Source organism: Sorex fumeus, unplaced genomic scaffold (genome assembly GCF_029834395.1).
Source record: "Sorex fumeus unplaced genomic scaffold, SorFum_2.1 ptg000006l, whole genome shotgun sequence".
In the NCBI taxonomy this organism is placed as follows: Eukaryota; Metazoa; Chordata; class Mammalia; order Eulipotyphla; family Soricidae; genus Sorex; species Sorex fumeus.
Window position 1 is genome coordinate 40,367,903 of NW_026606063.1, and position 11,424 is coordinate 40,379,326.

Genomic DNA, 11,424 nt, shown 5'->3' on the forward strand with positions numbered 1-11,424 from the left:
TAGCATAACCAACATTGAATACCTTATACATTAATTTAATAGAAGATGTACAAGGATTTTAAAGATTATTTATGATAAATACATGAATATGAAAAAAGACAACGTTCATGGGTTTCAAGATTCAATGTTATAATAGCTGATTCATAGAGTGGCTAATATTAAAATATTAGCAAAACTTTTAGAAACTGACAAACTGATTATAAAATTTTTACTGATGTGCAAAGGACTTAAAATAACTAAGATAATCTTGAAAAGGTGCAAAAATAGAGTAGCACTACTACCAAGATTTGTAGACTCTCTAAAGCTATTAAAATGAAGTTGAGCCAGAGAAATGTTGAGCCCTTTAAATGTCTTAAAGGGCTGAGCATGTGTTTCAATGTAGGAAGTTTGACCCATGACCCTACCTGGTCCCTCAAGCACTGCCAAGTGTCCACACACCACGCTATTGTAATGAAGTAAAACAAGAACAGAAAGGCAGACCTAAGAAATAGTTTTAAATAGACTCAGATAATTGGTCCCATGTTTTTTATTTTTTAAGTCTATAAATGAGATAAAATCTGGAAAATGAAGTAATCTTTGTTTCTTCTTTTGGGGCCTCCCAAGAGCTACTCGGGCTGATAATTTCTGGTCAACTGGCCTGGATGGTTGAATACTAGGGCCTGAGTTAGTCTCCTCAACCCGACATGAGAGTTCCAGCCTCTCAGCTCCTGTCCCTAATATATTGCCTAATAGATCAGCAGTAGAAATTAATGATATATCTGTATATCTATATAGCATCTGTTTCCACAGCTAGAAAATTCTTTAATAGGAAGGCAGTCTGAAAATACAAAAGTTTTAGATATTGGTCATGTAAGTAAGATTGTCCAAAACTTTTTAAATGCCCATCTAAAGCCTTATGGCATCTTTGTACAAGGGAGATACCAAAGCACCTTGAGCCTGAAGACAGTCTTCATCTTTTTTTTTTTCCTTCTTTCTTGGGCCAAACCTGGCAATGATCAGGGGTTACTCCTGGCTCTGTACTCAGGAATTACTCCTGACGGTGCTTGGAGAATGATATGAGATTATGGGGATTGAACCTAGCGTGGCTGCATGCAAGGCAAACGCCCTGCTCACTATACTATTGCTCCAGCCCCCAACCTTCATCTTTAATGGTTTCTTTCAAAGACCTAACACTGACTATGCTGGGTTCTCTTCTTTATCCATTTATCTTTGTTTTTAGATGGCGTGCGACACATAAGACACTCCCTACCCATTTTCCATAGTTACCACACCATATTTGATGGGGTTCAGACAGTAGGCAACAAATCATAGTGGGAAATACATATTGTGTGTGTGTGTGTGTATATATATATATATATATATATATATATATATATATATATATATATTTCGGAGAGCCCAGCAAGTTACTGAGAGTATCCTGCCCACATGGCAGAGCCTGGCAAGCTACCTGTGGCATATTAGATATGCCAAAAACAGTAACAATAACGGGTCTCATTCCCCTGACCCTGAAAGAACCTCCAATATGGTAGCATTGGGAAAGATGAGTAAGGAGAGGCTGCAGCAAAACTCTCAGGACTGGGATGAATGGAGACATTACTGGTGCCCATTGAAGTAAATTGATGAACAACGGGATGACAGTGATATAGTGAAACAGAGTCACAGAGCTTTACCACCTCAGGTTCCCAGTAAGAAATACTGAAAACAGAGCAGCTTTAACAATGAGAGACTGACAGAGACAATGTTAAGGTCCTTGCCTTACATGTGACTGACCCCAGTTTTACCCCCAGTAGCATCAGGAATACATCCTAAGCACTGTCAGGTGTGTTCCAAAAGTTCCTCCCGCCAAAAAAAAAAAAGAGTAGAAACAGCACTTTATTTCTTGTAGTTCTAGAGACTAGACAGCCCAGAATCAAGGTCTGGAGGGCTTGGTTTCTGGCTGGAAGCTTATCGTGATTGGCTGATAACTGCTCTTTCTTGTGGCCTCCCATGATGCACAGTGTGAGCGAGTGTCATGGAGTGATTGCTGGCTGAATCACTCTTATATCAACTCTTATAAGAGTTGATATCCTATCCGATGAGAGCCCCAATCCTTATGACCCTCCTTACTCTTAGCTACCTCCCAAAAGTCCTATCTTCAAACACAGTCATATTTGGGCTTGTGGCTCCAACATATGAATTTGGGGGTGGGGGCTTCTGGAGCCACATTATTGCAGGTAGGGCACTTGCCTTGCACACGGCTGACCCAGATATGATTCCCAGCACCACATACAGTCCCCCAAGCCCATCAGGAGTGATCCCTGATTGCAGAGCCAAGAATAAGCTCTGATTATCACTGGCTGTGATCCAAACCCCACCAATTTTTGGGGGGTGATGACATCGTTGTTGACATCTGTCCCCTGAGGGCTTCCCAATTCATGTTCTTATCACATTCAAAATACACTCATTCTGCTCATTCTGTCCCAATAGCCCCATAAAGTCTTATTTCAGCATATATTTAAAGTCTGAAGTCCAAAGTCTCATCTAAATCTATATCACATATGGGTGAGACATGAGGTATCATTCATTCTGAGGGAAAACTCTCCAACTGTGAACTGGTGAACTTAGATGAGTTGTATACTTTCCAAAGAAAATAATGAGCTGTAAAGAGAGAGATGTCACTGTTTGAAAATAGAGGAAAGGAGACAAGTGGTGAGGGTCCTAAGCAAGCTCCAAACCTAGCAAGGTAAATGCCATTTTGTTTTGTATTGGGGCCACACCTCACAGTGCTCAGGGCTTACTCCTGGCTCTGTACTTAGGGATCACTCCTGCTAGGGCTCAAGGGACCATATGAGGTGCTAGGGATCGAATCACGTCAACCCTATGCAGACTTCCTACCTTCTGTACTCTCACTCCAGCCACAAGGTAGCACTGTAGCACTGTCCTCCAGTTGTTCATAGATTTGCTTGAGCGGGCCCAGTAACGTCTCCATCGTGAGACTTCTTGTTACTGTGTTTGGCATGTCTAATACATCAAGGGCAGCTTGCCAGGGTTTGCCGTGTGGGCGAGATACTCTCAGTAGCTTGCCGGGCTCTCTGAGAGGGGTGGAGGAATCGAACTCGGATCGTCAGCCCGCATGGGCCACGTGAAAGGCAAACAAACACCCCACCCGCTGTGCTATCCTCCAGCCCAAGGATATAAACCTTTCAAAATGCTGCTGAATAGAAAATTCAGTTTGCAAGTACCTGTGTTGAAGCCAAGGATTCAAATAGAATGAGGGAAATGGCAGAATGGGCAGCAAACAGGAGACTGAAATCCAGACAGCTGGCGCTGATGAGGAACTACTGAGCAGGGGTCCTGGGACCCCTCATCCAAGCTCATTAGACAAGCCCACAACAAAGATGTCTGTCCCAATACACCCCTTGAGGCTTTAGCCACAAGGTAAATTCTGTTTACTCTTAATCTACTTGATCATTCAGAATTATTCTGCCGGGCTCAGAGTCTCATTTACCGTCTAGTGGAGTGACAGTATCACGTCAATTTCTCCCTCTGAAACTAGGAGGACTCAGACTTGCCTCTGAGCCAGGCCATGGCAGGAGTGAAAGCCTTGAGGATTTCTGAAAAGACTTCGAAGTCATCCTTTTCCTAGAAGAATAGTGAATGTTTCAACCAAGTAGTTTGTTGTGGTCTGGTTTCACAGATTCAAGATATCAGCTTTCATTCTGTTCACTTTCTTTGTCTATTTCAAATCAGCAGTGTCTTTGCTGGTATAGCCTCTTCTCTATTTTCTATTCCTGTTGAGATGGCTAATTAAGCCTGTGAGTCATACCTCTGATCCATCAAGCAGTTGCTTGACTGTGTCCTTGCTACTTTCTTCAGAACAAATGCCTTCTTAATTTTTGCATTATGAATAGGCAGAGAGTTTTCCAGATCTCCAAGTTCTGGTTTCTTTCTATCTAACAGTTCCTCTGCAATTCACTTCTGTCAGATTTTACTATGAGCAGTAAGTCCCAAATTGCACCTTCAATACTTTGCTTAGAATTTTCTGCTAAATATCCTATTTTATCACTCTAAACTTATATCTTTGACAAAAAGGACTGGAACAGAAGCTGAGTTCTTGACCATTTTATAATGTTTTTGTTTCCTGCAGTTTCCATCGATCTGTTTCTCATTTACATTTCAGACCTCACCACAAGGGCCTTACCATCCATATTTCTGCCAACATCCTGGTATGACTTTTTTTTTGCTTTTTTTGGGTCACACCTGGCAATGCACAGGGGTTACTCCTGGCTCTGCACTCAGGAATCACCCCTGGCAGTGCTCAGGGGACCATATGGGATGCTGGGAATCGAACCCAGGTCGGCCGCGTGCAAGGCAAATGCCCTACCTGCTGTGCTATTGCTCCAGCCCCCATCCTGGTATGATTTTATTTATGGATTTTATAAGAATATGGAAGCATCCTCTTTAACCATGTTCCTTCTGAATCCTCACTAGAATTGCCTTTAATGCCCATATTTATAACAATCTCTTCATGATAATTCAGAGTTTTTCTAGCATTCGTGTCAAAACTTCTGCCCATTTACCAAAAGCCACTTATACATTTTTTTAGGCATTTGTTACTAAATGCTCTTAGTACAAAATATGTATTAGCTAGAAACAGAACCAAGATACTGTGTAAATAGATTCATTTTAAGGAACTGGTATACATTGTTGCAGAGACTGAAAAGTCTCTCTTTCCTCAGCAAGCTGAGTCTCAGCAAAAGTGGTAGGTTTCCAGTCAAGTCCGAAGCCTGAGAATCAGGTCACTGGTGGTGCAAGTTCAGTCCAAAAGTGGGCAGGCTTGAGACTCAGGAAGAGCTGCTGCTTTTAGCAGGTAGGTTATTGGAGGGTTGCTGTTTTCTATTTAGGTCTCCCGATGATTGGATGAGAATAACTGTACCGGGGAAGGTAACCTTAGACTACAAGTTAATCTTATCCAAAATTGTGGTAGTCACACCAAGAATAATATTTATCCAAATGTTTGGGAGTCCTGTGACCTTGTCAAGTTGACCCACAAAATTAATCTCCGTAGAAAGAGGAATTGCATGAATTAAAAAAAAACGTGGTAGATTGCTTAAACAAATATGAGATAGCTTCTGACAGCTTGTAATTTTGTGTATGCTTAACCAACAACAATTTATCTGCTCTCTCTTTCATGTGTGTGTGGTAGGGACACCTACACACTTGAGAGGTCTAGTCTTTTTCCTTCCCCTATCTTTAAGGGGGATTGTTTGCTTGTCTACTGAATTTGGGGCCCCTTGTCTTCATTAGTGACAATGGATAGAAACAGAATATAATTGAAGAAAGACTTAGGATAAACAAACTTATTTATTAGCAAGAAAATGGAGCTACCCACAGAGGAGCAGTTCTGTAAAATAGGAAGAAGAGTAAGGAGTTTCCAGAGGAATTTCCATGGCCCTAGAACTAAGTTTAACTGAGAGGGTAGAAATTCTCCCCACTTTCTCCCTTCTCCATCTCTTCAGTGACTTGTAGACTTTCCCAGTTATTGACAGTGGGATTTTTTTGGATTTGATCATGGCATTGTATAGAGTGGGTCTTGGGGTAAGGACGAGAAAATTGTTACTGATGTGAGTTGTTCACATACTATGTGGAATATACTAGAATCATTGTGAATTGCATTTGTAGGTTGTAGCTGTATTGAGTAGTGATTTATGGTCTTAGCAAAACAAAATCTGCATCTGTTTGAGGTAGCAACCCCAAGTCTCAGAATGGACTCTGAAAGCCTCTAGGAATAACTCCAGAATAATAAATCCTGCTGGGCAAATAGTTGTCCCCAGTAAAAAGTCTTTATTCTGGAACTTTCTTGTGGATTCTAAGCAGGAAGAGCTAATGCACTTTACATTTGGGTCCACGGGGGACCCCCTTGGAGGAAGTCCAAGTTCATTATCTCTCAGTACTATCTGCAGTAGTTGAGGATGGAGGCTAATATCAAGGTGAGAACTGGAGTCTGGGGTGTTTCTATAAGCTTGTGTGGTGCTTCACTGGGCACTTGATTTTGAGACCAAGAACTCAAGGTGTCAGCACAGCGGGTTACTCTCAGGCCTCTCTCCTATGCTGTAGATGGTTGCTTTATCCCTGTGTCATCAGACGGATTCTCTGTGCCAGTCTGGCTCCATAGTCTTACTGGAATAATCCATCCTATCGGATTAAGGTCCACTCTTATGAACTAATTTTTGAAATGTCTTAATTACCCTATTAATTTACCTCACTTATTTATCTGAAGAATTTCCCTCCAGGTACAGCGTCATTCTAAGATACAGGGGCTTAGAAGTTCAATATGGGAATTTGGGGACTATACAATTCTGACCATTATGAAGCACTGTTTCTTTGCAACTGGGAAATGTGTCTCCAGGGTCAGAGTTGACTCCTTAGATCATGTGACCCCTGGAATGAGACTGTAGCCTAAAGTCTGGACTCCTGGTTCTGTTCTCTTTCCACAGACACAGGGCTGACTGGAGTTTTACTCATTGGTAGAGTGATTCTTCCGGAGATCTAGAATTAGCATTTCTCACTGGTCTTGCTCTGTCTGAAAGCACTGTCTTCCCTGCTTTCTTCTGTCCTCAATTGGAATCTTCTGAAATAGAACAGGCTTCATAGTTTATTTTGGAGGCAAGAAGAGGAAACGCCAGTCAGAGAGTGGGCAAGTGATGCAGGAAAGGAAAGCAAGCCTACAGAAGATGCTCAGGTTGATGTTGAGGGCAACTGGAGCTCAGTCCTACAGAGAAACTCCAGAACTTATTTTGAGTTGTTCTCCCAATGCTTAGGAATGAGGGCACTGGGTTGTTGCCTACTAATTCCTAGTGGTCACTGGTTGAGGGACAATCCCCTGGGAGTGCCAGTTTCTGTAATACCTCCAGCATGCCTTGCGGAAGCCACTAGTGAGTATGCTTAACCCTTAATGGTGCTAAGGCACTGTCATGGTGGCCAATTACTGGGTAACACATTATTACAAACTTAGAAACCTGAAACAACACACTCCCTCAAGGTTTGTATGGGTCATCACTAGTGCCTGGGCATGATGTATTTGGGTCATCTGCTTCAATGTGTCTTTCAGGCAGAAGTCAGGTATCTGTGAGGGCTGCAATATCAGCTGGTGGCTCAACTGGGACAGGACCTACCTCCCAGTTTATGAGGTGGTGGCAGAAATATGTCTCTCTAATATGGCTATTTGTTTCATCAAAGTATGTAAGCCAGGAAGTCTAGAGAGAAATGCATGTAAGCTGGCTGTATGAAGACCTACATAGTGATAGTGATAATCTATCTCCTTTGCTGCCTACTCTTGGTCAGAGGCAATTCCCAAGGTCTGCCAGCCCCCCAAAGGGGATTGTCCAAGATCAAGAATACCAGGAAGTAAAAATACCATGGGGCCTGTTCTCTTCCTAAGTTACTACTTGTCAGAAACATTTTCTGTCAAGAGACTTAGCAATTAGAAATAATTTCATTGTGAATTTAGGGGCTAGCCAGATGAGTTTACCTGGCTCTGACACGAAGTCACCTATGTTTTTCTAGTAAGGGCCTGATACCTTAGGTTTTGTGCAGTGAGGACTCTGAATTTTAGAGATTTCTTGTGACAACCTGTGGAGCTCACTAGTCCATTTCCTTTCTTGGATTTCAGTGTGAATTGAGAGTTGAGTAAAAAAAACCAACTAAAATTTTTAATCATCTAGGTGATTAAATTGGAAATTGAGATGTTTTATTTATTATGTGGTATTAAAAAACTCCCATAGACATAGGATTGCACTATGCGATCTTGTACTCATCATGTTTCAGTGGTGTCTGAGAGAAAATGATAAATATATCTTTTGATTCTGTGATGGCTAGAAGAGGAGAATCACATTTATTTTTATTTATTTATTAGTGAAACACCATGAGGTACAGTTGTAGATTTACAATTTTTTGTGCTTGGGTTTCAATTATACAATGATCAAATACTCATCCCTCCACCAGTGCCCATTTTCCAACACCATGGATAATATCCCTCCCACCCCCACCTCCCCCATCCCACCCTGCCTCTGTGACAGGGCAATCCCTTTTGTTTTCTCTCTCCTTTTGGGTGTTGGAATCACATTTATTTTTGAAGAGAAAGAGGATTATCAGACTATGAACCTTACCAGTATCTTGTACCTGTTCTGCTATCTAGTTGATTTTTTTGTTCCTTCTGAGGAGCCATGTGTTGGGAAGTGGTTAAGGTCCCCCAAGCTCTGGAGTCATAGTACTTGAATTTGAATTCCAGCTCTGCTCTAACCCTCTAACTCTCCGACCTGGGGAAAGTTACCAAACCTCCCTCTGCGTTTTCCTTCATATATAAAATGGGGTAATGATAATATCATTCTCCTAGAGTTCTGGTGAGGATGGAATGAATAAAAAATGCATGGAAACCCCTCAGAACAGTGACAAGAGTTAGTAATGTTTTGCTATTATTTGAGAAAGCTGAATGGCACACCAGGAAGAGAAACTTTTGAGTGATGGAGATGACTTGTGGAATTTACAAAACTCCTCTATTTCTAGTCTAAACAAAAATTCTCCATTCCTGTTTTGGCTTCTGTGTCGGAACAGGGCCTGCCTATTTGTGACTTCAGGGCCCTTTAGAAGGTGTTCCTGAGTTCCAGATCATATTAGGCACCGACAGGGCCCAGCCACTTGAAGTGTTCCAACAAATAAAGATGTGGCCAACTAGTTCTGGCCAGACAGGTCTGTGTCCTGGCCCTTCTGTCAAGTTTAAATAGGGGAGATACAAGAGGGCCTATGGACTCATCCTAAAGTTAGAGGGTACCCGAAGGAGAAGCTCTAAGTGGGGAAGGAGAATACTGGACCAGGGTGCTGGCAGGGTCAGGAATTGGGGTGGGTGTGGGCAGAGCAGAAAGGCAGCCTTTGCACTGGCCCAGAAATGCAGTGCCTGCCAGTGGCTCTCGGGTTGTTGGGGGGGAATTTTCTCTTTTTACAGGAACAATAGCTTTATATCAAGTGGCCTTTCTTAAATGTTAGGGAGCCGAAGAATCGCTGGGGGAGGTGCTTGTTAAAAATAGGGATTCTGGGACTGCCTGCAGAGAGTCTGATTCACCAGTAGCACTGCAGTGTGGGCCTGTTGTTGGCACAAAAGTGGATTTTCCTGCGCTGGTGGGTTCTTAGCATTGTATAAAAGAGTTGCATACAAAATTCGGTCGATGAAACGTTTGAGTTTATTATACAGATAAAGTTGATAGGTCCCTCCCCAGATGTCCAGGTCTCCATGACCAGGTCCTGTCCCTCATGTTGCCTGGTCCAGTGAACAATTTCCCTGTCCTGTCCTGTGCAGTTTTCTTGTCTCCTAGTCTTGTCCCTGCTCCAATCTAACCTGTGTAAACTTTTCCTGGTCTCCAGCCATTGCCAGGAGGGTGAGACCCCTGTGCTTTGTATTCTGTCCCTATCTGGGCCTCGGCGGGGTCTGTACTGGGTCATGTTTCCCAGGGGTTGGGGGTAGGGTGTGTGTCTGAGAGAGTTGAGTCCAGAGACTTCTGCTCAGGAGAGAGAGAACAGGGTGGGAGGTGGTGCTAGGGGCTTCCATTTATCTGCTATCACATCCCACCCCAACCATCCCATTTTACATTCTGATTGGCTACCTGTTCCATGGGCAGAGGTTTTTTTTTTATTTTTTAATTTTTATTAGTGAAACATCATGAGGTACAGTTGTAGACTTACAAATTTTTGTGCTTGGGTTTCAGTTATACAATGATCAAGTACCCATCCCTCCACCAGTGCCCATTCTCCACCACCAATGATCCCAGTATCCCTCCCACCCCCCATTCCCCCATCCCATCCTGCCTCTGTGGCAGGCATTCCCTTTTGTTCTCTCTCTCCTTTTGGTTGCTGTGGTTTGCAAAAGAGGCATTGAGTGGCAATCATGTTCGGTCTGTAGTCTACTTTCAGCATGCATCTCCCATCCTGGGAGGATCCTCCCAGCACTCTCTATTTGGTGCTCCCTTCTCTATCTGAGCTGCCTTTTCCCCTAGCGTGTGCAGCTGGCTTCCAAGCCATGGAGCGAACCTCCTGATACTTATCTCGGCTATTCTTGAATGTTAGTCTCCTATTTTGTTATTTTATGTTCCAGAGAGGCAAAAAAGTATAGTCGAAGTGACATCTGCACTTGTTTGTTCATTGCAGCACTGTTTATAATAGCTAGAATCTGGAAAAAACCTGAGTGCCTGAGAACAGATGACTGGTTAAAGAAACTTTGGTATACCTACACAATGGAGTACTATGTAGCTGTTAGAAAAGATGAAGTCATGAAATTTACATACAGGTGGTACTACATGGAGATTTAAAGTGACCGGGTGCTGCACACCTGAGCTCCTGCTGCATCACCATTTTTAAATGGGATTTCTAATGGCTATGGTACTCCAGGTACTGTTAAGAGCTAAGGGGTCCTGAGCTGTTTGGGGAGTGGTGACTAAGGGCTTTTCTGGAATTTGTAGTTCCCCTGCAGTCTTTCTTTTTGGGGTGTGGCGGGGTGCAGTGGTGCCCAGGAGCTTTAGCTCTGTGCTCAAGATTGACCTCTGGCAGTGCTTGGGTGACCAGATGTGATGCTAAGGGTTCGAACTGCGGGTTAGGGAGGGGAGGATGTGAGGTAAGCACCCCACCCCCTGGATTAGCTCTCTGGCTCCTGCAATCTCATTTTTAAGAGCACTGAGAATCAGTGTTGATTTAGGGAGCTTTGGGGACCTGATGGAATTATTGGTATCTAAGGTCCTAAACTACCACTTGACATCTGTTCTCACTGGGGGCCTGGTGTTGGCAAGCTCTGTCAAAGAAGTATTAGACACAGGCAGGGCAATGCTGTTTTGTAGAGCGTGTGACCAAGTCAAGGTTATCTAGCCTGTCCACACTCCCCCCTCCCCTTTCCCACTCATTACCCACCCTTTCCCTTTGAGGAGCGAGACCGGGTGAGAGGGGGAAGTTATGAGAATAAGAGGGAGCTGGACCCAGAGCCCAAGAGAGGAACCAACCATTTTTCACCTACTTGAAACATCACCAACAATTTTTATCCTAGCTGAAGATGGAGTCAGAATTAGGATAGGGACGCCTGGGGCAGTTTGCCTCTGGCAGAGTCAGACCTTATAGCTCACCAGTCCTAAGCTTATCCAGACCTCTAATAGAGTTCATCTTCTGAGACAGACTTTCCAGACCAAAAAAACATTCCAAGGGGGAAGATCTTATTATTATTAATTTTTTTATTTCTCAGCAGTGCCAGGGAGGTTGCGGGTTGTCAGGGAACACCCCCTTTCCTTTGCTCTTCCTAGTACCGAAATCTTCCCACACACTTGCGGCCGGCCAGGGCGGCCGTGGGCAGCGGGACTGCGGCAGCAGCAGGCAGCAGCGCAGCGCGGGGCGGCGGGCACTGCAGGCGGG